The 23,843-nt window shown below is 33.6% G+C and overlaps 1 pseudogene; it reads right to left on the reverse strand.

The window, feature by feature from the left end:
- Positions 1-9,798: 9,798 nt before the first annotated feature.
- On the reverse strand, positions 9,799-10,949 carry LOC133864825 (thioredoxin-like protein CDSP32, chloroplastic; annotated as a pseudogene).
- Positions 10,950-23,843: the final 12,894 nt, after the last annotated feature.

A 23,843-nucleotide genomic window follows, 5' to 3' on the forward strand; every position in this document is an offset into this window, starting at 1 on the left:
CTTATTGGATTTTTTTTTTAAATTCTTATTTACGTACGAATGTTGAACGCTCCATACCTCCTTACAATCAATGGCCCTTTTACTATCATGCTAGAGACCATCATATCCTTCTCGTGTTTGGTTGAGAGATATTTTTCAAATATTTTTTAAATTTTGTTTTTTAAATATCAATTTTTATTTAATTTTTTATAATTTTGTCTCTGATTTTTTAACCAACTAAACATAATTTTAAAAAGTAAATTCTTTCGATATTTTTTAATTTTTTAAAAAATTGTACACCAAGACAAGTGATAAAAATATTAAAAAATAAAATAAAATAAAAAAATAAAAACATGAATGGATAGAAAAGAAAAGGTGTCAGTTGAATGTCAAATGGACATGGACACCATCAAACGCAAAAAGATTTAGGACAGGAGGCACCTAACCAATGGGGAAGTTGGTACGGTTTCTTACCGTTTGTTTCCGTGTCCCATGTCTATAACGGAAACCTAAATCATTTGACGGCGTTTCGCGGTCGTTTATCATATTGGCTCGACGCCGCTCCGTTATTTTTTTCTTTTTGGGTAAGTGACGGCGTGACTATGTTGGATTACCCTTATGTTTTAGAAATTGTTCAAGCTGCCACGTAGTTTTGGCACTTTTCAGCCTCTTTTCACATCTGTTCCGTGCCCCAAACGGGAGAGTCTACAAACAAAACTACTTAATTCTTACCTCCAATTATCTCGTCCCATTAACCTCACAAAACAAAACAATTTCAATGAGAGAAAAGTCCGAAAGTCTTCTTTTCTTTTCTTTTTTTTCTTTTTTTTTTCTTTTTTTTTTAAGATAAAGTTCATTTTCAATAGATTGAAAACGAGACCAAATCAGTCTAATGTTCAGGATAACAAAGAATCCCTAATAAATTAAGTCAGAGGCACAGGGTTAGAGTATCCTCCACCCAGGCAAGGTCAGACTTAGACCACCATAACAAACCACAGCTGCTACAAAATAACCTAGACAACAGAAAATGCCTATACGTATACATAAGCCTCTACAAGATCGAAATGATGTCACACAAATTGTGCTATACACTAGCTTTTACAGACAAAATTTTGATCTTAAAACACAGAACAGCTGTTAAAAACAACTAAAAATACACGGCCGGACCATAAACTCCCAAATCCCCTTGTTACTCGACGGTTGGATGCACAAACTGAGACTCAAACTACGTGCATAACCAAACAGTTCCTTGAAGATCGCCCTAAAGCCGCACTCGATAAGAACGCCTGAAAAATCGGTACAAATCTGGAATTTGTGATCTAACTGCTTTGCCACTACTGCGAGAAAGTCAAAGAAAAAACCACCCAAACCGCTGATCCCCTTATGCCCGAAACTGCCCCTCCAGTGGAAATCCCAGTCTTCGCTGCTACAACAATCAGCCACGAAAATCAGTTGAACGAAGTCATCTTCGGCGAAGCCATTCTAACCAGCAACGGGGAATCAAAGCCTCCTATTGAAAATCAACATTGTCATGCCGGAATAACCATGGAAGAAACCCAAATCTTGGACCTAAGCGAAAACGTCTCCTACGTGTCATCCAAAACAGCAGCGGCGTATCACATATTCCAGTTCGAAATCAAACACTGGGCGCCACAAAACAGACCAGAATAGCCATGGACAAAGCCCAAATCGGAAAAGTGGGAGAAAATCCACCGCCTGTACACCCCATCTCCATCTCGAAACAGGACAAGATAACACAATCACTTCACTTCTTCAGATGCCGACGAAACCTAAAGAAAGAAGAAACTTTATTTATAAACAAAACCTACCACAAAACTACTGGGGAGGAGGCAAGCAAAAGGCTCCCCTCCTCCATAATCACGCGCAAAGGTCGCTACCCAGAAGAAAAATCGCCAGAGCAAAAAAAGGGGTTACGTGGCCCTAATTTTATTTTTTATTTTTTATTTTTTAATCTAACTATGGTCAATCAGATATGACCATTAAAATCCTTGAAGACACGTTGCGAGCATGCATTCTCGATTTTAAGAAAAGTTGGAATACAATATTTTTCCTTGATCAAGTTCGTATACAAAAACAATTACGAGGTGACCATTGAGACGCCACCGTTCGAGGCATATTGGAGCGATGTTGGTAAAAGACAAGTATCAAGGCCCACATGAGAAGATTTTTGTTAACGGACAAAGGATGATTGCAGCACAAAGTCACCAGAAGAGTTACGCTGACAACTGTCAAGAGGAACTACAATTCAAGATAGGGAATAAGGTATACCTAAGAAAATAACTTCTATGAGGTTGTGGCACAAACCCACTCTTTTTGTGCCAACCAACCATTCCCAAGTCAAATGTGGGAATAGGGGTAACTGGTGTACCATTAGAGTATAGGCCCATCAAATCAAAGAGTAAGGCCCATCATCGCTAATCCCACAAGGAATGCGTGTTAGCCCACCAGCCATTCAAGGACTATCATAAGATTTCAGCTGCTAGGTGACCAAAGGCAAACCCACGAGTAATTCTACATGTGATATAAATATACATAAAGTGTTCATCAAATAATCAGGTAGCTTTTAAAATCACCATTGGACATATGATTGATCAAATAATCAGGTAGCTTTCAAGTGTTGATCAAATGGTGATTTTAAAAGCCACCTCATTATTTGATGGACACTTGATAAATATTATATAACATGTAGAATTACTCCAGACCCATGTATATGGTTGGGGGAAGAGTGTCCCCTAATAAAATTTGTAAAACTTCTTAAAAATTAAAAAAAAAATAAAAAAATAAAAAATAAAAAATAAAAAACTATTAAGGTCCACTATTACACCCTCAAGATCATTTTTCGACCCCCCAATTATGTTTTCGCCCCTCAAAGGACAAGTTGAAGCCTACTATTAAATCAAATCATTTCTTTAGTTTACTATGAACGTGGCTTTTCACACTGCACAAAGAACTGAAAGAAGTGAAAATATTGAACAGTCAAACATATAACAGTAATAAAAAAAACAGGGGTAATTACATTTTCCCCCATCAATTATCAATCATTGTCAATATGTCCCCATGAACTGACACATCGACCAAAAGAGAGTATCCAACTACCAACTTTACATAATTTGCCCCATTCCGTCAAGGAATCCCATTAATTTGGACGGAATATTCCATTTTTTGGCGTTAATTTTGGTTTAAAGACCAAAATGCCCTCCAACAATAATTAATAAAAAAAAATTAAAATTAATATATTTAAAAAAGTTGAGAGCATTTATGTCATTTTTGAATTTGAGTTAGGGTATTTAAATCTTTTCACGAATTAGACTGACGAAATGGGGCAAAATATGTAAAGTTGGTAGTTGGATACTCTCTTTTGGTCGAGGTGTCAAGTTCATGGGGACATGTTGACAATGATTGGTAGTTGATGAGGGAAAATGTAATTACCAAAAAAAAAAAAAAAATACATTTGTTTTCACACTGCACAAGCTGTAAGTTTGTGCAATGCGAAAATAAATGTAGCAACAAAGGCTTTTTCTTCCCCCTAGTAGAGTAGAATGGCTAATTAAGAGACAAAAACTTATCTTTCGAGCTGCACAAGTTTTATATTAAACAAAAAATAATAAAACAAAAAAAAACTTATAAGTCTCGTTTAATTCGCGGAATAGACCCCTGAATTTGAATGTTTTTTCTTATGAAATAATCATTTTTTTTTATTTGGTAGGGATCTATTCCTTATCATAGTTATTCTAATAGGAATAACTATTCCTAACGAAGAGTAATACCTATTATTATAAAAAATAAAAATAAAAATAAAAAAATAAAAAAATAAAAAAACCACTCATATTATTTTTGTATTTTTTCAATATATTTTTTTAAAATAATTTTTTTTAAAAAAAAGAGAACAAACAACTGTGTGAATGGTCAGCCAGCCACAGATGGAGCTGGGGTGGTTTGGGATTGGCTTGGGCCACCCTCGAGTCCGCAGCCACCCTCGGCTCCATCTGTCGGCTAGCCACACATAGGTTTGTTCTTTTCAAACGAAAAAAAAAAAAAAAAAGAAATAATGTGAGGTTTTTTTAGTAATTTTGATTCGATTTCAATTAAAGTATATGTGTTGTTACCAAACTAAAAAGTATGAATAACTATTCAATTACACTCTTTTTCATTTTTGGTAATAATTATTCTCTTTTTATTACTAAACGAGGCATTGCTTTCACTGTCTGTTACTTTTAGTGAATCAAGTCTCTCTCATAGGCGAACCTAGCACAAAAATTTAAAACATCCTATATATATATATGTGTGTGTGTGTGTGTACCCTTAAAATTAACTTCATTCCCTTCAAGTTTTCTTTTTAGTTTCGTCCCCCTCACTCAAAGTTCTGGTTATGCTTTTTTCGCTTTTGCAGGTGACGTATAATGGAGAGCATCACTACACAAAATGGTTAGGACGCCTAGTGTAGCCACATCATACCCACTCAAATGGTGAAACCTAGCCAAACAATTATGTTGAAGGCAACGCCTGGTATAAGAGAAGTTGGAAAATGTTAGTTTTACAACACCCACACAACATAAGCACAATACCCCCTCACATGAGGGTGGGCCCTAGTGTGTGGGTCCCACCCTCATGTGAGGGGGTGTTGTGCTCATGTTGTGTGGGTGTTGTGCAACAACCAAGCCCCAGAGAAGATATATAAACCACTATATGATTCATTCTCTCTCCCAGTACTCCGATATCCCATCTTTTTACAGCTTTTCTCTTTCAAACAAATACTTTCACTGACTTAAGTATCATAAGCATCTCCCGTTGGCACACTCAACAAGTCTTCGTTCTTATTCTTATCTCTCTTTTCGTTGGCACTAGATCAACACGATCGGAGTTTGGGGTGTGGTCATTTATATCAACAGCTAAGGAAAGTCATTTTCATTTATATTTGAAAATTATTACTAAAATGTATAGATCTACCTCATGCTTTTTATCATAAACATTTTATATCTCTAATTATCCGAGTAGACACAGTATATAATAATTAGCATTACTATTATAAATAAATATAGTTTATGTCGTTCTCCATCATTAGTTGGTTTGGATACAGGTTCCCGACTCAACCTTTCGAAATTAATTTTTTTGGACAAATTCCCATTTTGTTTACTACCTACTATTACTTGGTCCCCTTTGAACTTCTTTCAAAAAATAATAATTAACCAAGATATTGCCTTTTCAATTGTCCCAACCACAAAATTGTTATTCGTTTATTTATTATTATACTTGTAAAAGTATGACAATAAGTGAGCTTACACATTTTGTACACACAATTCCTTTTGGCCACATTTTGCTAACAGGTTTACATTAACATATATACCCTACAAAAATTCCTGTAATTTGCCGCGTGTCTATAGTAGCTGTTACTGTACCCACGCGGCCAAATAGCCACGTGTCTTCATGATAACGTGGCTATTTGTACATGAAAAACGAGTGGCCACGTGTATTTTATACACATGGCCACTTGGACGAGTGTATAAAATACGCGTGTCCATTTGGCCACGTGTATTAATACACATGGCCACTTGGACACGTATATGTATACACGTGTCTATTTGGCCACGTGTATTTTATACACGTGGCTAACTGTTTTTGGATATTTGTACACTATAAATTAAATATATATATATATATATATATATATATATATATATATATATATATATATATATATATATATATATATATATAATAAAAAATATATTTAAACTATACCATCAGGAATTTGGCCACGTGGCCAATTTGTGCAGGTAGGCGCGCGGGACAATTCCTGCGCACCCACCTGCCCATTACTTTGAAATATATAACATATATATATATATATAAATTATATCCGGGACAATTCCTATTTCTCTTAGTGTTCTCTCTCTCTCTCTCTCGCTCTCTCTCTGTATCTCTCTCTCTTTCTCTCTCTCCAAACTTTGGTCGGCCAGTACATCACCGGCCGGTAAGACAACGGTACCCTCTCACTCTCTCTTTCTCTCTCTCTCTCTAATATCTCGCTCTCTCTCTCTCTCTCTCTCTCTCTCCAAACTCCAGCCGGCCATGTCCATGTCTGTTTGTCCAACTTAAAAAAGAATTTAACAAAAATAAGAAACAAGAAAAAAAAATTTAAAAAGGAATTTAACAAAAAAAATTAATTAAATGAAAAAGAAATTAACAAAAAAAAAATTAATTAACAAAAAATTAATTAATTTTTTTTTTAAAAAAAATTTATAAAATTTGCCACGTGTACAGAAAAACACGTGGCCACAAAGCCAAGTGTATTTATATAAACGTGGCTAACTGTCAACCACGTGTTTTACTGTACACGTGGCTAATTGTACAATTAGCTACACTCGGATCTAACACGTACCGAACACGTGTCCATTTACACGTGTCTAACTGTTCGCCACGTGTACAGTGTCCGTACACGTGACGAAATGCAAGTGGCAAATTACATAAATTTTTGTAGTGATGGTATTTGCACATGTTTTGTACACAACATAAGCAATCTAGAAGGAGATTCCAGGGTAATGCAATGATATATATATATATATATATATATATATATATATATATATATATATTAAATGAAGAAAAAAAAGTAATGTTATTTAATAAACTCTTATATAACTATCATACAACTAAGATGACATGATAGTAAAAGTTAACATTGGAATCATCAAGGGCTTTTTGATATTGTATTAATTCAGTATTTATCATTAATAAATAATATTTTAAGAGTACGTTGTAAATGGTGATGTGACAAAATTTGAAACTTCATTAATTCAATCTGTCCCCCCTTTTTTTGAACCTTCTGCCTCTTTTGAAGTTTCTATCCTGCTAGAGCTTTTTCTAACAAAATTTATGTTTTTTCAGTACTTCTTTTTCTCAAAACAACTGATACCAGTTTGCTCCATTTTTTCTCCACCATGTTTTTGGTGATTTCTGGTTTGGTTGTTGCTTTGGTATCTTTGAATCTAGATTTACGATCTTCTGTCAACTATTGCCAAACACGTGCCTCTTCAGTGGGATCACTGGCTTTTTCCGTAGCCATCGATGGCCGCCACGACCTCAGCCGACATCCACGTACCGGCGCGTGGCTTGCACGCGCTAGGGAGTTTGTCTCCCTTTTCGGCGCGTGATGGCCACGATTTTCCTTCCATCCCTTCTCCAGCCTGGTTTTAGGTGGTTTACAGTGATTTCTTGTGATTTTTGCTGGAGGGAGGCTTCCATTCACTACAAAAAAAATTGCATTTTGCCACTTGCATTTCGCCTCATGTACGAACACAGTACACGTGGCGAACAGTTTGCCACGTGTAAATGGCTACGTGTGCGACTCGTGTCAGATCCGGTTGTTACTAAAATGCACATTTTACCGCATGTACCACAATACACGTGGCTAAGTGGCCACGTGTATCATAGTACGCGCAACTGGCAGTAAGCCACGTGTATTTAGTACACGCGGCTAACAGTTGGCCGCGTGTACTTTAATACTCGTGGCCACTTGGCCACGTGTACTAGAGTAAACGCGGCCAACTGTTAGCCACGTGTATTTAATACACGTGGCTAATTGCTGCAATTTGTCTTCTCTTTTTTTTCTTTTTCTTTTTTTCACCGATATTTTCTTTCGTCGGAACTACTTTTTTTTTTCCCCTTGCCGGAAACTTCTTCGAGGCCGGCAACAAAATCCAAGAAACTGGATCTAGTTTCATTCTGGCCAAAAAATTACCAACAAAATCCAAGAAATTTATCTAGTTTCATTCTGGCCAAAAAAATTACCAAGAAATTTATCTAGTTTCATTCTGGCCAAAAAATTAGCAACAAAACACCACAAAATCACAAAAAAATCACCAACAAAATCGAAGAAATTTATCTAGTTTCACTCTGGCCAAAAAATTACCAACAAAACACCAACAAAATCCAAGAATCACCGAGTCGTCGGAAATTAGATTCAAAAAACCAAAACAACAAAATCAGATTCAAAATCCGCCCGGTCCTCCGATCCCTACATCACCGAAACATCAAGGGATAAGAAAGAGAGAGAGAGAAGAGAGAGAGAGAGAGAGAGAGAGAGAGAGAGAGAGAGAGAGAGAGAACTCCCTGGATCTCCGGCGAGGGCCAGCGTATACGGCTAGTTTCTCCGTCACTAACGACGAAAACGAGTTTCTCCGTCCAGTTGAGGCTGGAACGCGCGGTGGTCGGGGAGTTGGCCGGTGGTGCTGAGAGAGAGAGAGAGAGAGAAACTAGATCGGAAATGAGAGAGAGAAACGAGTTTCTCCGTCCATTTATTATTTAATTTTTAATTTTTGTTTTTTCGAAATATTGGCCAGGTGGCGTGCGGGAATCATCCCGCGCGGAGCACCTGTAATTTTTTACAATTTTTTCAAAACAAAACAAAATAAAATATATATATATATATATATATATATATATATATATATATAGCATAGTTTGTATATATATATAGCAATATATAGTATATCTATATATCTAAATTAAGGTTTAGATTTGTACAATATAATATACATATAGCATTAAACTAGAATTATGGGTATATTAGTAAAGTATACAATATTTAACACTTGTAGATATATATGTATAAAATAAAGCAAATAAAGCAAAATTTTATTGTATAAAATAAAGTAGATAATATACATATAGCATTAAACTAGGATTAGGGTCACTTGTAGATATATACATATAAGTATATAAATTAATGTATAAAATAAAGTAAAATTTTATTTCTTGAAAAAAATAATTTTAAATTATTTTTTAGCCACGTGTATTAATTACACGTGGCTAATTGGCCACCTGTAGTAATACACGTGGCCAATTAAGTTAGTTACGTGTATTAATTAAGTTAGCCACGTGTAATTAATACACGTGGCCAATTGTCCACGTGGCTAACTGCTATATAGCCACGTGTATTTAATACATGTGGCAAACTAGCCACGTGTATTAATTACACGTGGCTAATTGGCCACCTGTAGTAATACACGTGGCCAATTAAGTTAGTTACGTGTATTAATTAAGTTAGCCACGTGTAATTAATACACGTGGCCAATTGTCCACGTGGCTAACTGCTATATAGCCACGTGTATTTAATACATGTGGCAAACTAGCCACGTGTCTAGTTGCATTTTTTTTTTAGTGATTTGGTGGCGCGTGGTCGCCATTGGTTGCGTGTGGTTTCCAAGCACCGGTGGCTCCCACTTCCCTCCATCATCTGGTTTTCTATTGTTTTATTATCTGCTGTTTTTTTATGTTATTTGGGTTTTTGTTTTTAAGAGAATCTATTGTATTTGAATTTGTGTTGGTTACTCTCTTTATTGTAGTCCAATTTATGGACTTTATCAGCATTGTTACTATTCTACCCATCTTTTGGTGGTTGTTGCAGGTCTCAAGTGGGAATGTAGTTGGGCTTATCCTGATCTGTTTTCCTTTTACTTTTATAACCGCCTTGAGCGACCCCTTAAAAGGACCGGATCATTTGTTTGTCCCATTTCCTACTTTTTGTTCATATCTCTGCATTGTTTTAGTTTGATTTGGGTCTAATGTTGGAGAGTCCATCCCTTTTTCATTATTTGGATTAACCACTTTCTCTTCCGTTCGGATTAGAAGTGGGACAGATCCTCTCTTGTAACCCTTTCCCTTATTCAATTAGAACACAAAAAAGAAAAAAGAAAAAAAGGGTACTCTACCCTATGAAAACTTAAGAAAATCTTGATCTACCCTCATATGAGTTGCACCAACGAGAAAAATATTATGTTTTATTATATGGATCCGTCTTCAGGTAGTGAAAAACTACAGCACGTTTGCTGTTAAAATATGAATGGCTTAGATTTAACTCAGACTTTTTAAACTAAAACTGTGTCGTTTGAGGTTCACAACAAATCGTCTATTTTTTTTTTTTAGGTGAATGGACGCCGTTTGGGTAAGAGAATTTTCATTGACAACACGGGAAACATCACTTAGAGTGGTGAACATGATCGTCCATTACCAGAATGAACCCACGTACCTTCCACAAATCCCAGTGTCTCTGATGAACAAAAACATAGGCACCTCCACCACGTCCATGTCCTTCAGAACCGCATACGGCTCTCGTTCTCATCGCTGTTCATGTGCACGCGCGCAAACACCACGGAGTCCGCCACCTGCTGTGACAGCTTAGTCACAGTCGGATAAACCTTAACGCATGGCCCACAATGCTTCAACCTCACATCAAGCACAATCAGCTTATATATGAATTATGATCAACCTTTTTTTATCTTCAATCAGCTTCTCCACATCCTTCCTCCAATGTAGGCTATGTAGCTAGTTGTACCGCAGAAGAGTGATTATCTCCGTAGTATAATACATCTTCCACAATCACGTCTGAGCAGACTGAGCATATCCCCTGGCCTCCTCTTCATGAATTTTCTCCATGCTCTTGTAAAAGCTAAAGTGTGTGACTTTGTCGATTTTCTCTTGCTTGCAAAGCTCCTTTGTCTTTTCTGATTCATCGCCCAGCAAGCCCTCTGTTGGATGCGTTGTGGCTTGTCTGAGGACTGAGGTAAAAATCTCATCACACATACATCTTTGATGAAAATCTGCTTTGAAACTTTTAATTTTGTTGCATACTTTACTACCCTGATCTGCATCTTCTGCTTCATGGGTTTTCGTTTCTCTCAATTTTGCTCACTTCTATATGTGCATCTAAACTTGTGCTTCTCCTGCGGTGAATTTCAGTTTTATAAGGTTATGAAAAATCAAGGCGTCGTCACCATTCTTGGGTCAGACAGCAAAAGAACCAAAGATGCTTCTCTTCAAAGAACTTTATCTACAGACATGTCATCCAAGAAATGGCTGGCTCAAAACGGCTTCTCTCCCATGAAAAAGATCGCATCTTTTGAAAAAATTTCTGTCTCCTTAGCATATTCTTCATTGTCCTCTTCAGAAGAAGGAGAAGACTATTCGTCAAAAAAAAAAAAAAAAAAAAAAAAAAAAGGGAGAAGAAGACTACGAAGAAAGGAAGGAGCATGTACAAGGGCGAGGACAGTTCGATACTTCGATATGTGGAGCTCTATTTTCTATCCAAATGGCGTCAAGTCACAAAAGAAAATAGGCGATTTGCTGTGAAACTCAAACGACACAGTTTTAATAAAAAAAAAAAAGTCTAAATTAAATCTGGGCCATTCATATTTTAACAGCAAATGTGCTGTAATTTTTCACTACAACAGTGAAGCCGGATCCTTATTATATATATTCTTGCTTATCATGGAATATTGCCCATTGGATAAAACATAGCATTACTTTGACTGTTTATTCTTTAGTCTTTTATGGGAAAAACAATTTCTATATCTACTTGAAAAGCTGAGATAATTAATCTCATATAGTTTATACCGGTCTTTCTCTTTTCTAGTTCGCTTGAATGTGCCGCTCTTAGTGGTCATATGTTACTATGATCACGGACTCATATCACGTCTAAGTAGAATAGGTATAATTGATCTCTCCCACCTGTCTTTTTGAATAGAAAAAAATAAATAAATGAGGGACACATGAACATGGGATGGGAGGATTAAGATTTTCTCAAATTATCTGTCCGAATTGGAGAGAATTCGGGTAAGTGGTTGTGAGAGATCATTGATGGGACCCACGAATAAGTGGTTGGATAGTCCAATTTTTATTTGGTCAGATGAGTCCCATAAGTAGTCTCTCATAATCATCTGTCTAAATTCTCTCAAATTCAGACAAATAATTTGAGAGAATTCTCATCTGGGATAGGAATGGTCCGAGAGCTATTAGTCTGTTACCAGAAGAGGCTCTCAATGGGCTAGCTTATGTTATGTTCATACTTTTCGTGGGCCTAAGTTTAAGTCAAGGGAAGGCTTGTTCCTTGGACCAGTATGTTCACTAGAGAAGAACTTATATTTTGGGCCAGAAATAAATGGTTAGATGTAAAGTGTAAACATGAAACAATCAAGTTGGACTTAAGAATAATTGTTGTCTGCCAAAGCCCATGATTGGAAACATAAGTTAAAGGTTGGGGAACCTTCCTGAATCCTAACAAATTTGGTAAATCTCTCTCTCTCTCTCTCTCTCTCTCTCTCTCTCTCTCTCTCTCTCTCTCTCTCTCTATATATATATATATATATATAGATGAGATACTATAGACGAAATTACAACAGACTAACAGGAAAACAGAAAAAGAATAGATCAATAAAACAAAAAGCACTTTCCTTAATAAGATCCAAGGCAGCCTTTCCACAGTTTACAAGGTTTTCATGGAGGAAAGTTCCTAGTAAAATTGGCTGTAGAGGCCTATGGAGTAACATTTTGGATGAAGAAGATGACACTCAAGAGCAGAGCTAGCATTTGAAATTTGGGGGCAAAATTTTTTTTAAAAAAAATTGGGAGGCAAAACTAAAAATAAAAAATAAAAAATTTAGGGATATAATTTTAATTTTTAAATTTTTTTTAGGAAAAACATGATGACTTAGGGGCAAAGCTCCAATGTATCTCCACCGCTAATGGCACTCTTATCATTCTTGGTTTCTTAAAAAGCGGAGGAGACTAAGATAAACAAAAAGGGAGTCTCCTCCAAGAATTTAGTGATAAATAAAACCATAGACAATATAGTAACTTATGTCTCCAGAATAAATAATAATTTTTTTTTTTGAATAATAACAAGAGTAATGATTCAATGCCACCCAAAGATACAACTTTTTACCATCTTGTCTATGTGTCAAGGTGGTCTCCCATTATTTTTTGAGTTTTTTTACTTTTTAAAAATAAATTAAGGTGGGGGACCACATTGCCACATAGGCAAAGTGGTAAAAAGTTGTATATTTAGGTGGTAGTGAATCATTACTTTAATAACAATGATAATAAATGCTTTCCTTAAGGGCACTACATGTAGTTATGGTTTTCAGATCTGCATGTCTGTGGAGTACTCTAGCCTCCAAAACTTTTTTTATTTTTATTTTTGGTTTTTCACATGGTTTGAAAAAATAAATCAAAACGTTTTTCACATTTTTGCTTTTAAGATTTACTTTTCAGTTATCCAACCGAGTTTTCAAATGCACCCTCTTACAATAACGGGTTTGTTTGGTAAAACTTTTTGAATGATCGTCTTTTTTTTTTTTGTTTTTCTGTTGTGATGTGACATAAAAATAAATGTAAATTTTAAATGGTTTGTTAGCTTTTTATGCGTTCAGTTTTTGGTTAATACTTTTTTTTTTTTTTTTTTTTGCTAAAAAGCAAAATGCTCGACTAAAAGGTGTTGATAAACAAGTAGTTGACGAACAATACTTTTTTATTTTTTCTTTTTGGAAACTACTTTTCAATAAAAAAACCAAAAACACTTTTCAAAATTTTCTTTTAACAACAAATATATATATATAATTAACATAATTAATTTAATAGTAAATATCCCGGGACCATGCATGCATGAAGACAATGAACTATGAAGCAACAATGATATGGAATCTTTGTTAAAAAGGCTGAAAACAATCGAAATATTGACATTTGACAAACAAAAAAGTGTTTGAGATACTTTGAAAAACATTACTTAATTCATTTACCCTATGGTAATTAAGTGACGTGTTTTTTGAAATGATGCATATCACTCGATGATCATTACTGCTCGATCACTTGTATATTTTGTTTGGATCACAAAAATATTTTGTTTTTCAGATGCATGTAGATTAATGTAAACCCCACACGGGCGGAGAGTAGCCCCAAAATTTAAAAAATAATTTTAAAATTTATATGGTTCGATTGAGTGTTCGATTTGTTTGTATTATATTTTATTATTTTGTATTATATTCAAAATTATAAATATCGAGAGAACTTGTTTTTTGAAATTATATATATTTGGATGGTTTAAAAAATCTGAGACAAAATTAGAAAAAGTTGGATAAAATCTTAGTAAAAATTGAATTCTAAAATACAACTCAAACATGTTTTTGAAAAATAATAAAAGAACAATTGTTATCCAAACATTCAATATTTTTTTATAAGATGAATTCCTCAAAATTAAATATTTTTTTTTTCTCCCTTGACCCGGCCTATATATAACACTTTTCAAATTGAACTTTTTTGAAAGTACTTTTTAAAACACAACCGGAAACACTTTTCAAAAGCTTCTTTTAACAACAAATTACATAAATAATTAACTTAAATATATAACTTAATAATAAATATCAGTACGGAAACCATGCATGAAGACGATAAACTATGAAGCAACAATGACGTGGACTCTTTGTAAAAAAGGCTGAAACAAACGGAATATTGAGAGACAAAAGTGTTTTGGGGGTACATTAGAAAGCACTAATCTGACATAAAAAAGGATTACGCTACCTAATTAATGGACCATCTCGGTTCATTTACCCTGTGGTAATTAAGTGACGTGTAGAAATGATGCATGTCACTCAATGGTTAATTAGTGGCCATTATTAGAATAATTAACCACCTATAGATGCATCTATATATAGTCGCTAGCTCACGTGGATAAGCATAAGCCTTGGCAAAAAAAGACAATTAACATAGCACACTTTTTTTTTTTTTTTGTTTCTTTAGGTTTAATGCATGCATGCTTAATTGTGTTTACATAATAATAATTAACAGATAAATTACATAATTGGGAGATCAAGATTTTGTGCTAAGAATTGAATAATCACCTAATTCTTCCCTTGACGTTGCTAATTTGATTATTTTTTACGCTTTTAAAACGTTCTAGAAGGACTTTAGAGCCGATAGTGTGAGATCATAATAATCCGACAGTGTAATCTGCATATTTTGGACTTTTTTATGCCACGATCGACATTTTAACTGATCCGATAAAAATATGTTCACTACCAATCAACTCATTGCATAGTTTTTAACTCAAACAGATTACTAGTGCTAATCATAGCATCGCATCATGATTAACCCAATTGTCTGTCCACTTTTAATTTCCTTGTCTCTGATCATCGAGAAGTGAATTTGGCCTGCCATATATCTCTCTTTCTGTACCTCTTGCTTCAAACCCATTTGTGCGCATATATATATATATATATATATATATTATGTGCTCTCTCTCTCTCTCTCTCTCTATCTCTCTCTCTCTCTCTCTCTCTCTCTCTCTCTCTCTCTCTCTCTCTCTATATATATATATATATATATACTAATCCATTGTTAATTATTAGCAAAAATGACACTAATCCATTCACCGGAGACTTAATTAGTTCAGCGTTATGATCAAGTTAATGCAGACAAAATATCAGATTCATCTTGTTTTCCAATAAATCAAATCTCCCTTTAAGAAATCACCCTAAAATTAAAGGTCCCATCACAATTTTGTCGATGCTCCAAATATATTCATGCAAAAGGTGCATGAATATAAATCTTTTGCCTAGACGGTGAAAAATACAGAAAGTAAAAGAATAGAAATCTTATGCTTTTTGACACGCACTCTCAAAGTCATCTTGGGTGACTTTTCAAACTAGTTATATTACTGTTTATTAAAATAAATTAAGCCGTTGAGAAATAATAAATTTATAACATAATATTTTTTTTGAAAAAGAAAAAGAAAAAGAGTAGTTTCACCGCAATCGATCACACTCTTAGATGGAGAAGCTGGTGGGATTGGAAAGATGGAGAATATTGGGCTAATTATAACAAGCTTGATTATCCCTCTAATTTGACACTCATGTGACAGAAATTTGAGCATTAATGCACCCACGCCTTGTTGCTTTCATGGGTATGATGAAAGATACATTGAAAATTCTTTCTCCCGAAGAAGTTTTGAATTATCACAAAGAAGAATATATAGCACATAGTTCTGGGTGCTAAGTAATTAGGTACATTCCCCTAAAAAAAAAGAAAGAAAAAAAAGATACATTACCGAAATCTTAGCCAATTTCGGTCTCGTCATTTGAGGCAACTATCTCTTTCAAATATTCATATCTACCTGTATTCAAGCCCCTGAGGCCTCGATCAAATACAAAGACAAATAGTAGAAATGCCGACAGTTTACTGATAGCTGTCTTGCGTCTTGGTTACGGTAGATATATATAATTATATATATACACATCGCTTTTGAGAATTCAGTGAACGGTGCAGTGCATGGGTGTGGGGTTCAAAGGCTTGTCTTTCCGACAGTGGTGGACCAAAAGAAAAGAATTGCCGAGGCTAATTACCAAAATATTTAATTTAATTTAATTTCTGGTCCTCGATGAAGCTTTTGCATGCCTTTTGATTGATTTGATTGCTTGATAGTTGATTATAACAACATTGTGAGATTCTCTGCAACTCTTTCAACACTGCCTATTCATTTTTAAACAGTTTGATCGATTAAAAGAGACCCAATAGTAACAAAAACACTAATTTAAAAAAAAAAAATTCCATAAATTAAAAACATGGTGTTATATTAATATAACATTAGAAAGAGTTTTAAGTATTTCATTATTTTTATTATAATGGTCTATCAACTTCCTTATCTCTATCACTCTCAAAAAGTTATTGGAGTAGTTCACTTATTCTCTTATCCTATGAGGAGTACAGGTACCCCCACTTACCCTAAGCTAGTTGCTTGGAGGGTCTACTACCCTTTAAAGATTGAAAAGTGTTACATTTATTAATTTTTTTTTTTAAAAAAATATATTTTCAAATGATGTGTTATTTATAAATGAGATTTATTATTTTGACAAATTTATTATTATCTTATAAGATTGTGAAACATTATTTGAGAACCGCTTTTGAAGAAAATAATAAATAAATAAAAAGTAAAGCCTTTTCCTTAAAATTTTGTCTTGAGTGGTTACCACCATTTTAAAGGGGGATGAGGGAGTAGCCGGACCTCCCAACAACCTCTTTGGAATGACCAACCATCTTAAGGAATAAGAACCTCTTTAAACATATTTGAATTTTATTTTATTTTATTGAAAATGAATAGATTGAATCAAATGAATTGTCGGCCGCCTCATATTTACGTTTAAGGTCCTTATTTATTTATTTATTTTATACGAATATGCATGATGCTTCACAGCTGAGGGGTGACGAATTATGCACATCTTTATTGGTCATGACTCATAAATCTGTCCTATATATATATATGTTTATTATACGTTTAGTTTCAAATCTTACTGAATGTCGTTTGGTTATGTACCTAATTAATTTTTTCTTTTTTTAACTACTATTATTGCATGTTGTCTCTCATGCATTGATCATCTGGATAGAAAGGATCAAATTTATGACATTAATTGAAAAAAGGGGGGATGATAATTGATATGGGAGAAAGGGCGAAGATCGAGACTCCATTTTTATAATTGGATACAAGCATATAAACTGCACGTACGTATTATATATGCATATATATGCAACAACAAATTAAATCATTTTAATTGGCCATTAATTAATTAACATGTTTAAGAAAATACAACCACTAACTACACGTCTCGTCTTCACGTGTTTTTTTTTTTTTGTTTTTCACAAAATAATTGGAGCTATCATGCATTAATCTGAAGAGGCCCGAAGGCAAATATCATGAATAGAGGCACATTGACATCCTACACATTAAGCCAGAAAAATTTGACTTTGGAGCAACCTACAAATAAACAAATATTATAAGGACTGATATTTGAGCCACTTTTTAACAATAAAGCACCCCTAACAAAGAAAAGATGGGTGATCTAACTAACAAGCCATAAAAAGTCCAGTAAAATCTGCAAATTTAACAGATAGACTTTCAGAAACTACTCTAAAAAATAGAAGAAAAAAACAACTTTAGAAAGCACTCAACACAAGCCGAAGTTGAAAAAGATATTGCACGTGTCTTGTAGGAACAGGCGAAAAAACATAGTTCTGGCCTCAAAAGTAGATGTAGAAGAAGAAAGTTCAGTCAAACTTTCGCCGGCAACAAGAACGGAGAGGTCGCTTCCTTATGAGACGTCTCATGTTAGCCTTCATACCTGAAGAAACCAAAAATAAGAAAAAAAAAAATATGAAGCTCCGTAGCCCTAAAATGACTAGAAAAACAAAAATTTCATTGGATCTAAGCCAAGAAAAAAATAAAAAACCTGTATAGCCTTAGAAGAACTAGGAGGAAAGCACCGGAGAGGAAGGTGCTGATAAGAAAAAGAAGAAAAAAATGACAGACCCCACCGTGTCTTTGTACGTGTAAGTAATCATATCTACTTGCAAGGAAAAGAAGTACGCGTCCATGAAAGACCGACAGTCTATGACCAAAATTTCTCAAGAACAATTATGAAGCTAGTAGAAAAAGAAGCAGCAAATTATGACCATGTATATGAAATATAGCCCAGACCAGACATTATACCTTATTCTACCACAGTGGCCGTACGTTAGGTAAAATGTCTTGACAAATTTTGTTTGAGCTTCCACATGGTGCTTAATTGGGAGTGGTCGATCTAATTAGTCTAACTAACTTAATTCACTCCGGCCAACTCCAAGGTTTATCTGTTCGAGCAAGCTAGCTTCCAATTTTGGCCAAGGCTTCAATTAAACACGTACTCTAAAAGTGGCCTCGCTTAGTGCTTAATTGAACTATCTTCTTTTTTCTTTTTTCTTTTCTTTTCTCTTCTCTTCTTTTAGCACAAAGTAGCTTGCAAACCAATCACTACCTAGCTAGGATGTGCCAAACAGATTAATTTGGGGCCTCCGCACCGCACGAGAGGAGCAGCCATTTTGGTCGGTTGTGAAACATGTCACAAAAGCAGCGCACAAGCTTAATTATATATATGCCAACGTTTCTCACGTGAGATTGCTTGTATATATATTAAATATTCCCACATGGAGTAACAGCATTAGTTTGCCTTTCGCACGACAAGTTTTTCGGCTGGAGAAAAGGCACTATTAATGCTGTTCACATGGAGTGTAAGCCAGCAGTGTACGTGACCCTATCAAGTGGCCGGGAAGCCTTTTAGAACAAGAATGCGACAGGCTATACATAAGATAGAGCCTAATAATATTGCACGTGATTATTTTTTATTTTTTATTTTATCCTTGATTTTGCACGTGTTGACCTTGAATGAGAAAAATATCCTTCTTCCAAAATGGAAATTGTTTTTAGTGTTTATAGCAAGAGTTCAAATGTAACTGCATGTTACTTACAAAAAAAAAAAAAAATGTAACTGCATGTTTACTGTAATTTCCCTCCCTTTAATGGGGTCATAAGGTTAAAGAATTATTAATCATGGGCATTTTTAATCCTCTTTTGACATGATGTGAAACAAAATTTTGACTCGCGCGTAATCAAATTTTCTTTTTATGAAAAGCTTCATTTATAATTTTTGATCTTTTACTACTTTTAAAATTAATAAGGTACTCAAATTTTAAAAAGTATTGATTTAGAGTATCTATCTTTTAATTTTTTTTTTCAATTTCAACTATTTGTTAGAATTTTTCATTAAATTTAGCTTCATTTTTTTTTCTTTTTCTTTTTCTTTTTCCACGCTATATATACTGAATTTTATGACTTAGCCTTTATAAATTTGTGTTGGACGTTGGAATACATTACGTGATTTCCAAAGAGTGGAGGATGAATGGATGATAAATACCAACATAAAGCAGATCAGATAAAGGAGTGGCAGCAGGCAGCTGGCTAGAAATGATTTCGATCGATCCAAGTGGTCATGAGTTGATTATGACAAATTAAGAACCTTTCAATCACTTGCTAGAATATCTTCAGGTGCCGGGAATTAGGTCAAATATCAGTTTTTTAAAAAAAATAAAAAAATAAAAAAGTTCCACTTTATCAAGCTTTTTAAGGGTTTTCTTCTTAATTTTTTTTTTCTTCCCCCACATGATCTTCCTTTTGGTAATTTTCTGGAAGAGAATTAGTTGGGCCGCAGCTGGAGGCAAAATCTTTGGAGAGCGGTTAGATTTTCAGATCAAAATCGGCGTGAGAGAGACAATACATTAGGATGGGTATGAGTATAAGATTCGACAGCTTTTCTAAAGCACACCTTTTGCTATTGCATGGACTGTTTCGTTAAATTAGGTGAAGATCGAATATCCTCCAAAATGGCTTTCGATCAGGACCAAAAGATCAACCCATGAACAGTCAGCGCCGACAACCACCGGAGGCAGAGGGCATCGGCGAGAGACGTTTAAAGGCTCATACGAATTTACAAACAAATCTGCCTACATATTCAAACTAACAAAACTTATCTTTAGGCATCAATATCCTCTCAATTTAATAATATTATGTAACAAAATAAGTAATGGGTTTGGTTTTTTTTTTTTTTCATTTTTCGTTCTCTCTCTTCATGCTGGCACACGATTGTCTGTAACCGTGTTGTCGTTTTCACAAAAACAAAGAAAAAAAAAAAGGAGCGTTTGTTGTCGTTTTCACAAAAACAAAGAAAAAAAAGGGGGCGTTCGTTCGACCAAATTGATCAGGCCATTGGCCAAAACTCAAAGGGCAAATGGTTTTCATCTTCATCTAATCTGTCTTTCTTTTTATTTACAAATCTTTTGGACTAATTCTTGAGATAATAGATAGAACTCAGTAAGCCTAATCTAGGAAACCTCAACGATGTTTTGTCTTGTTTCAATTTAGATTAACTTGGACTCTGCAATCCTAAAACACAATTTGTCCGGTTGAAAACTTTTCTAACCAAAATTTTTAATGTTTTTTAAAGGTAGTTTTTTTAATAAAAAAAGAAAAAAGAAAAATAAGAGGACTTCACTTATAATTTTTGAACTTTCACCCCCTTTTGAAAAAATGTACTTAAATTTTAATATATCTATTTTTCAGAAAGTTTCAATCTCAGCTCTCCGTTAGAATTTTCTGTTAAATACTGTCAAAATTTCTAAAATACCCATATTATTTTCAAAAAAAAAAAGAAAAAGAATTGCTAAGATTTAGCTGTTGATTAGAATTTAACGGAATTTACAAAAATATTCATACCTGAATCTTTGAAAAAATAAATATAGGGCTATTTTTAAAATTTTGACAGGATTTAACGAAAAATTCTAACAGATGACTGAGATTGAAACCTTCTGAAAAAAGAATATTTTAAATTGAGACATTTTAAATTAAGTTTAGGCATATTTTTTCAAAATAGATGAAAGTTCAAGAGTTATAAATAAAACCCTCCCTATTTTTAATTTAAATAAATAATTTTTTTTTTATGTGCTTTGAGAAACGTTTTGTATTTTGGAGTTGTTTTTTAAAAGGTCCGACCATTTTAGTTCTCCACGCCAGTGGAATTCCTTCTGCACCACATAATGTTTAGATGGATAATTGTGGGGGGAGTCCATAAAAGACAAAACTAATTTGGTATATGACGTGTAATGTCACTTTAGATGAAAATTTTCGATTTATTGCTTTTGATCTTCCAAAGGAGCAAGATTCTTGGCGAAATTCATAGGTGGACCTGATTAATTAAGGTGGTGGCTTGTCATGCATGTCCTATATGCATGTGGACCAACAGGCAACAGTGTAAACGTACCGACCCAAACTGGACCTTTTCGAGCTCAACAATGGTTGCAAACAAAGTTTCCAACTCTTAAGAGTATCATCATTTCAGTCAACAATCGGCCGCACCTCAACTTCATGTTACGAAGAAAATATTCTACTATATATATTGCTCCGACCATCATTTTTCAGTTGAAGAAATTTAATGTCTTTATATATATATATATATATATATATATATATATATATATTTACTCCTCAAACTATTACACAATTTATAATATTTTCTAAATTTTCAATTAAAACAATATTTTTAAATTATTAAAAAATTGCAATAAACGACCGACCAGGCCATCCAATGAGAGCCTCGATTGGGGAAGATTAACAGGAGAAGAATAAAAAAGTATATAACCCCTCTGGCAAAAAAATGCTAAAAAATATCTTTATAAAAAAATTTACAAAAATAAAAAAAAAACAAAAAAATAAAAGCGTTGGTGACCAACCCATCGCCATCATGGCTAATTGTCTTTTTGAGATTTTTAAGTGGTATTTTTGTCTTTTTTCGAGACAAGAGTGATAAATTACAATTTTTTCTAGTAATTTGAAAAAACATTGCTTCAATTAAAAGTTTAAGAATAAATTACAAATTGAAAGTTTGAGAGGTATATGTCGTTTTCCTTTCTTTATTTTTATTATTATTATTATTTTTCTATACACCTACCATGACTTAAGGAAACGAAATCAATTGCATCCCATCTAAAAAGAATCGAAATTGTCAATTTTACGGTGGTTGGCATAATAGTTAAGTATTAAAGTCAGCATGTAAACGTAATATATATATATATATATATATATATATATATATATATATATGAGAAATGATCCCTACACTCATTTCTCACAACAGCCCCACAACAAGTTGACGTGGCTGGTAATATTTTATTATTTTTTTGTTTTATTTTCTTTTTTTTTTTTTGTAAAAAAATAATAAAATATTACCAGCCACATCAGCTTGTTGTGAGACTGTTGTGAGAAATAAGTGTAGGAATCATTTCTATATATATATATATATATATATATATATATATATATATTAGAATTCAAACAGTTCACGACTGTTTATTAATATTATTCCACCAAGAACCAAGATTAAATTTCCCCAAAAAGTGGAAAATAATTTTGTTTTTTTAAAAAAAAAAAAAAAAAAATCATCAAGGAGCCCGTTCAATCATTTTTTTCAAGGCCTTGAATAATCAAACGGACATTCTCATTAGGTAATTTTAACGTGACCCATTTTATTTTTTTATAATCAATTTTGTTATTTTTTTTTTTTTTTTTTTGACATGTCTACACAAAAGAGGAGTTACTGTAGCCCATTTCATGAGACGTGGTCTCCAGCCGATTGAACTACTTCTTAAGAATTTGTTACTGTGTCTATTGCTCTAGCTAATTATCTACCGTTTTCAGGTGTGAATTTTACGCCATGTATGACCATGCCTAAAGGTATATTCGGTTGAAGTAAATTATTCTTTATATTAATCAAAAAACCTCTTTTCAAACTGTATGAGCTTTTTCCAAACTTTCTTTTTGAATGTTAATGACGGCATCTATACATATTAGATCTTATAGATATCATATAATTCTTATTGGGCTGGAGAAGTTGGAGCGATTGAAAATAACAAATAAAGGTCACATCTGTTATGTTTGCCATAATTTGCAGGAAAGATGCCTGATCAAACCTCAATCACTTTACTTACCAAAATTAAAATAAAATAAATAAAAAAAAATAAAAAAATAAAAAAAGGTTGAATCAACTTTTAGTAGAACGGCCGCAAAGGGAATCTTCACCATCTTGCCAGTCTTTTTACAGTGAACATCCCATCAATATGTCAAGCCAGCCCAGTTTTTCTCCGTCGAAGTACAACCCAAATTATCCCCTCTCTCACTTTCACCTCCTTTTTAACCCATGGATTCATTGGATTGTAATTTAATTAATTGGTAGAAATTTCAACGCTTTTTTTTTTTTTTTTTTTTTTTTTTTTTTTTTGGCTTTTTTGAGGAAAAGATATTGCTTTTCATTGAGATATTGCTTTTTGAGGAAGAGATATTGCTTCCCATTTAGATAAAACTTTTTGAGGAAAAATATCAACGCTTGAGGAATCTTACTAAAGGCATAAATTGTGATATAAATGAACTTCAAAATACGATTAATATAAATTTATTTATATTATTTTTTTGTAGTATTGTTAAATAAGATTATCTTTCTAATAAAATAAATATGGTTACAATCATTGTGATTGTAAGTCTTGATATTGACATATGTGTGTATTGACTTGAAATTGGATTGTTTAAAATTTTAGATAAGGTTATAAGATATAATATAAATGACCCATTTTATGATAAAAATATTATATATGATTTAGTACAAATA

The sequence above is a fragment of the Alnus glutinosa genome, chromosome 3 (assembly GCF_958979055.1).
Source record: "Alnus glutinosa chromosome 3, dhAlnGlut1.1, whole genome shotgun sequence".
NCBI classification, from domain to species: Eukaryota; Viridiplantae; Streptophyta; class Magnoliopsida; order Fagales; family Betulaceae; genus Alnus; species Alnus glutinosa.